Source organism: Lolium perenne, chromosome 1 (genome assembly GCF_019359855.2).
Source record: "Lolium perenne isolate Kyuss_39 chromosome 1, Kyuss_2.0, whole genome shotgun sequence".
Taxonomy (NCBI): domain Eukaryota; kingdom Viridiplantae; phylum Streptophyta; class Magnoliopsida; order Poales; family Poaceae; genus Lolium; species Lolium perenne.
This window is the reverse complement of record NC_067244.2, coordinates 10,783,897-10,790,837: the sequence shown is the minus strand read 5'-3', so window position 1 is coordinate 10,790,837 and position 6,941 is coordinate 10,783,897.

The following is a 6,941-nucleotide window of genomic DNA, read 5'->3' as shown; positions in this document are numbered from 1 at the left end:
GGGGGGGGGCTTTAGTGCCGAATAATTTGTACCGGTTGCAAAACCGGTACGAATGCCTCTCTGGAACCGGTACGCATGAGAGATTTTCTACTAGTGATGGTAGAAATACACGAGCTTATTTCAACGATTACAAAATAAAGTCTCAAAAACGAAGAAATCTTCAAGGTTTTCAAACTTTTTTTTCTTCCATGACACGGTCTTGTAATTTTAAAAGCAGCCAAATATAGATACCAAACCATAGACCTGTAGATAGCAACGAAGGTTCTCCCATAATTTTCATTTGATACACAATCACAAGGTTACATTCACGCGCACAACTGTTAAAGTAGTCAATCCACATCGGAAAGATTACCAACACAATATGCCAATGAAAAATAACCGAACAACTTGATCAAAACGGTGGAGAGCCCAGAGACAATTGTGAGGACAATCATTTTTGCAGCAACCATGAGAAAAGATCCAAAATCAATCTGGCGAAGCAAGATCTGGATGCCCATACCTAGAGAATTTTTATCTTCCAACAACACCATTGATACTGGGAAGGAGATCTCGTTGTCGAACAAAGAGCCAAAGATCACTTGTGTATACGGTGTCATCTTCATTGAGGTGGAGCCCAAAAGAAACAGTTACGAAGATCCTAACTTAATCTATGAAAACACTATTTTTAATAGAATCTCCATGAATAGATCGGGTTCCCCAGCCCTCCTCATACCTGCAAGACTGGCTATAGGAGGGGACGATCTATGGAGGGAATGGAAGTGGAGGCGGCTCTAGGTTTTTAAAAGGCGGTGGTGGAGAGGAGCAATGGTTGCACAAGTTCATGTTATACAACCACGGGGTTGACAATTTGGATATGCAACTGATTTGTAGACAGATTTTAGTAGTCAAACAAAATCAATAAAATAAAGGTTAGTGTTGTTGCCTATTCGACGGTGCCTCGGAGGAGCGATCCTCACGAGGGGGAGAAGAAGTAGGGGCCATTGGGCGGAGTGCACACGGGACGGTGGTACGCGATTTACCCAGCTTCGGAACACCTGCACGATGACAGGGCCTACTGCTGCTTGTCTCGAATTATCTGGGCGCTTTCGCGTTGTTACAATGGTTGTGGTTGTGATCGTCCCTCTAGGGCTCCCGGGATCCGGCTTATAAAGGCGCACGGATCTAGGGTTTACATGGAGAGTCCTAGCCGGAATACAAGTTGCCTAACTATGGTACAATATCTTGCCGTGTAGGTCAAGGATCTGCCTTCCATCAGGACCGTGCTGGATCCGGATACTTCATGGTCCTTCACGGATCCAGCCTCCTTCGTAGGTCGGTTGGGATCCGGCTTCTTGTTCCTGGGTTGGACTTCATCCTTCAGGATCTACAACAACTGGGTCGCCCGATGGGCCACATGCCACATCACCGTCTTTGGGCCACCCGGGCTTGACGGATCTAGGCCATGCCGTTGATATAACCATAAAGTACACCCACAACAGTAGCCCCCGAAGTTCTCCAAGATTCATCATTCCTCCAACTTCAATCAGCTCGGATCCGAAGAGAATCTTGAAGAGCTTCAAAACTTTTACCCGTTTCCGATATCATCTTCTCGGAAATCTCCTTTTCTTCAGTAACGGCAATGTAACAGGTGTTCCACTTTTCCCGCGCACAACTTCCTCTTTTCCCGCGCTAAATTTTCGGAGATGCGAATTTGTAGCTGGAAATTTCGGGAGCACGCAGTCAAAGTTACCTCCACGTCGTTTCACCACTTTTAACCTAAGACATGTGTCACGCATCCAACGGCGTGACCGTTCAGTTTCCACCGTCGGATCCGAAACACGAATCTCCGCGTGAGGTCTATAAATACCCCCACGCGTGGTAACTTTTTCATTCTTTCACCTCCTTACCCACTTCATCTTCTTCCTCGCGCCGCGCTGCCAGTCCGATCTCAACTCCGGCGAGCCTCTCCGCGGAAAGCTTCGCGCGCCGCCCCTCCGATCCTCTCTTCACACCAAGATCACCACGGTTGATCTGGAAATCTTTCCCGCCGCCGATTCGTGGTCAAAAAGCGAAGTTTGCTCCAAGTCTGGCGACCTCTACTTCACCGGAACCTCATCGGACCACTGCGCCATTAACGGTACGTGCGCCGGCCTTGTAGAAGAAGACTTAGCGTAGATCCGGTTACTCAAATTAGCTTTGCATGGGTGCAGCCGAAAGCATGTCACATGGTTCACCAAACTGTACTGGTAGTTCTCCGAATACCCCGGAACCCAGTACATTAGAACCAATCTGCCCGGATCCCATTGCATTCTTGCCACCATTTGTTTCCGACATCAGGTTAGCTCAGCCGTTCTCCGCCTCTTCCAGCACTGCACTAGGCCGGATCCCTACTCCCCAAGAATTTCAAGAAGAACTCGAGGGACAAGCCAGGATGGCAGCCAAGGTACAGGAGACGGAAAACAAGAAAGCCTCCATGGCCCGGATCCGTGAAGGCGTGAGGGGTCAGTGGTGGCCCTGTGAAACTACCGATGCAGAGCTTAGGGAGCTCCAGAACGAGGGCATGATCTCCACCAATTGGACTTTCATGCGCGACTCCGACGTCCCCAAGCGTGATGCGGACGAGAGAGTCATGACCAAAGCTTGGGTTGAGCGCGGTCTATCGCTCCCCTGTTCGGAATTCTTCCTTTCTATCCTCGACACATACGGACTTCAACCCCACAACATCTGCCCAAACTCATATCTCCTTCTCTCCAACTTCGCAACTCTCTGCGAAGGGCATCTTGGGATCCGACCAGACGTCCGGTTATGGCAGTTCTTCTTCCGGGTAAAGAAAGAAACAAAAGACAAGGTCATGTTGAACTGCGGGAGCATGACCTTCATGCTCCGACCCGGCCGCATGTATCCGCCTCATGACTCCCACGAATCCGTCCAGTACTGGAACGCCGGATGGTTCTATGAGAAGAACATCTCAGTTCCGAAGGTCCACGAAGGACTTCCCACGTTCAACAACAAGCCTCCAGAAGAACTGGCTAGCTGGAGCTTCATCCCCACGCTCGCCCAAACTCCGATACTGGAGAAGGCTGCGCGGAGAATCTCTTGGTTAGTCCATGACGGACTGACCAAAGCCCAGCTGGCCCTTAGCTGGTTTTCCCGGAGAATCCAGCCTCTGCGATACAACGCACGCCTAATGTGCGCGTACATCAGGGCGGACGACCCTCTCCGCGTGACGCGCCATGATCTCCCTACTGATTCTCTCAAAAGGAGATTCAAGACACTCGTGAAGATAGGCCGGGGCCAACCGATCCCGGAACTGATTAAGGACATCAACACGCATGACCAATATCCTCCGGTAAGCACTTGTTCCTTCGCTATTCTTCAACTTCTCATATTTTTGAAGTGTTCTAACTTATTCTCGAATCCTCCTCTCAGCTCGATACTTTGGTGGAGGAAGATTTGCGCAATATACTTCGAGTTCCCGTCAGCGGCGATGTGGCGGAGGAGGATCCGGAGGATGCCGAGGAAGAAGAGGAGCAAGCACCCCGAAAGGCTGCCCCTCGACCTTCAAAGCGTCCCCGCGCCAAAGCATCCGGCTCCGAAGCCGGAGCTAGCGGCGAGGCCTCCGCCAAGAAGCACAAGGTCACAAAGCCGCCTCCACTGAACTCCAAGAAGGCGGAGCGCGAGCGTCTCAAACTGCTGGCGATAGCAAGAAAACGCTCACGCCCCAACATCCCTGGCGCGACGTAAGTTTCCGAGTACAGCGCGTCTTTTATCTTGGTAAGCTTTGTTACTTATATATTTCCTTTGCCCGCTTGTAGGAATCCTAGTACCACCACCGCGCGGCCCAACGTCCAAGAGCCTATAACAAAGTACATGAAGAAGTCTCCGGCCGTTGGTCCCGCCACACCAGCTCCACCAAGCGCCTCCCATGCTACTCCCCAGCCCTCTCCTCCTCAGGCGGAGCAATCTCCCCCTCCTGCCACCACCACTCCACCGGAAATAATTCCGGTTAGCAGCGAGAAGGTGGGCGGAGAAAGCTCCGAAGGAAAAGGCCCTGCCCCTGACGAGACTGAAGTCCAAGGCCGAGAGGAAGCGGAAGTCAACTCCTCAGGAAAAGTTGAAGATGCGGCGAGTGAAATCATCGTTTTTCCGAAGAACTTCGGAGATCTGGCTGATCTTACCTCCACCCCAAAGGCATATGCGACCAAGTTTTGCAACAAGCTAACTGAAGCGGAAAAATGGGAGCTTGAGCAAGATCTGCTCAATTCTATGCTGGACAATGCATGGGGCAAGCCTGACGCCGAGTCATCGGAGATTCAGGATTTTAAGAAGGAAGTTGGCCAATTCCTTGACAAGCTCCTCTGCAAGCGAAAGGTACTCCCCAGTAGCCCCCAAGTATGTAGGCGGAAACTAGTCAATAGTTAGCACCTAAATACTTAGAAGAAATCTCAAACTGAAGAAGATTTTGTGTAAAAAATGTCGTAGTAGCCCCCAAGAATTGTGGTGGAAATTTTTCCGGCAACAGTGCTTCAAAGAGACTTACTTGTAAAATATCGGAAATTTACTCCTGCTCTGTTTGTACTTACAGGAACAGCAGGCTGTGCATTATGAGCTTCATAAAAACATCGCTCTGCAGCGCCGCGTTACCTTAAGCCAGACGAAGAAAATTCAGCAGTTCAGGCAGGAGAACGCGGATCTAAAGAAGCAACTGTCAGACGCCCAAGGTTGGTTTACGACTTAGTTTCAAATAATACATGATTCGGACTCCAAACTGATCTTGATTTATCTTGGATAGGTGCATCCACCTCTCTTGCCGCCGCCTCCTCCGAGCTCGAGACCCTGCGCTCCTCCCATAAAGACGTAGAATCGAAGCTTGCAGAGACGGAGAAAAATCTGGCGGAGAAGAGCTCGGAGCTCATCAAAAAAGAGGGTGAATTTCAGTTGAAAAGGAAAACTGACAGTGAAACCATCCAACAGCAACAGAAAGAACTTGGCGGACTCCGGAAGTACATGGAGACAGCAGAGCAATGTTGGGATCTGCTTAACTCTCATTTCATGGGTATGTCCTCGAAGTTCATACAGTAATGTATATGTTACGCTCAATTTGTTATACTTATCGGAAATTGTGTCCTCCAGATCCTCTTGGATATGATGAGGAACGTCGGAGCCAGTTCCCTCACGATGATCGGCTTCAGCTTGCCGGAGAAGACTGCAAGAATCTCATCTCCGCCTCCCGGAAGATCTGTCACAACCTATCCATCAAGAAAAGCCGAACTTGCGACGTTCGCAAGCTTATCAAGAGGATGGACGTTCTTCCGGAGTTGGTGGTGGATCTACAGGCGTCATCAGCTCGAGGCGCTGCTGCCATGTCCCTGGTTATGTGTCTGGCGCATAACCCGGTGTTATCACCAGAATTTGACTGAGTCAGAGGTGGGCCGCGATCAAGATTGGGCTTGAAGAAATATACATGGAAGAATACGCGAACTGGCCTTGTACACGAAGTTTGGGCTAGTTTGCCCTTGTATCTGTAAATATAAATAGGATACGTGTCGGTTAGTTAGAGTTTGGCTCGTGCACGGTTGGGATTATTCCCACGTTAGAAAGTCTACGGACTATAAATATGTATCTAGGGTTATCAAGAAAGACAACAATCACGTTCATCACAAACCAATCTGGGCGCATCGCCGACCCCTTGTTTCGAGGGTTTCTTCCGGGTAAGCATCATGCTGCCTAGATCGCATCTTGCGATCTAGGCAGTATACGTTTATTCGTTATCCATGCGTTGCTCGTACTGAAGCCTTTTTGATGGCGAGCAACGTAGTTATCATAGATGTGTCAGGGTTAGCATTGCTTTACCGTGCTACATGTTTTCGTCCATGCAACCCTTAGATGTCTAGCCGTCCTTACACCTTTCTTAGGTGTAAGGGCGGCATCTTGCTTGATCGTTGTTTAGTAGATCCGATCCGTTATGATCGCTCCTTGATTCATCAAGGATTAGTTTAATATCTGCATAGTTAGGCCTTACAAACGGGTTGAATGATCCAGTGGCACGTAGGGTATAGTTTGCTAACCCTAGACAAGATGTTCCGGGGATCAACTTAATGTTGGTTTTTAGGCCTTGTCTAGGGTCGGTTTATGATCACCGTGCGTGGCTGCCAGGCTCAATCACGAGTAGGATGTTCCGGTTATGCGGTGAAAACCCTAGATCGTCGTAGGTCGTTTTAGCTTTGTTCTGATCAAGCAGGACCGCCATGCAATCGTAAACCCCATACGAGCCATGGGTGGATCGGCTCCTTGAGCCGATTCACAGGACAACCTGAGAGCCGATCGAGGCTCGTATTTAATGTTTACGTGTATGCCATGCAGGAAACTAAGCAAAGCAAATCCATCACCTTCCTGATCAGGTATAGATCAGGTGGCACGCCCTTGCACCAGCATCGGGACGTGTGTACCAGGAGCTTTGCGGGCCGTCGCTCGGAGGGACCAGGGCCAGCCGCAGCCCTAGGTTGTTCCCGGCTCTTCGTGTTGCCAGCCGTAGCTCGCCGGTGGGTTTCGGACGCCAACACATTCTGGCACGCCCGGTGGGACAGTCTTCGACATCAACTGCATCGCCATCTACATCTGAGATGGCAGAAGGTACCCCAGTCACGTACGAGGATCTGCCCGAGGAGCTCAAGAAGAAGTATGACAACGTCAAAGCTATCCTCGAAGCCGACCTCATCGGCTCTTTCCACAGGACTCGCTCGCATGGCATCAGGTGGAGAGGGTTCACACCTGAAGGCGCGCTCGATGGAATTGACCTGTCCACCCCTTCAGAAGAACGTACCAGGTCCTTGCGTCAGGAGATCAATTTCATGGTAGCTCATTCGCTATACCGCCATTCTGAGAGCCTGGTGAACACTTTGGAGCGTGTCGCCCTTCGGGTGCTCCATGAAATCTTGAGGCATCAGTACTCTCCGTCAGGA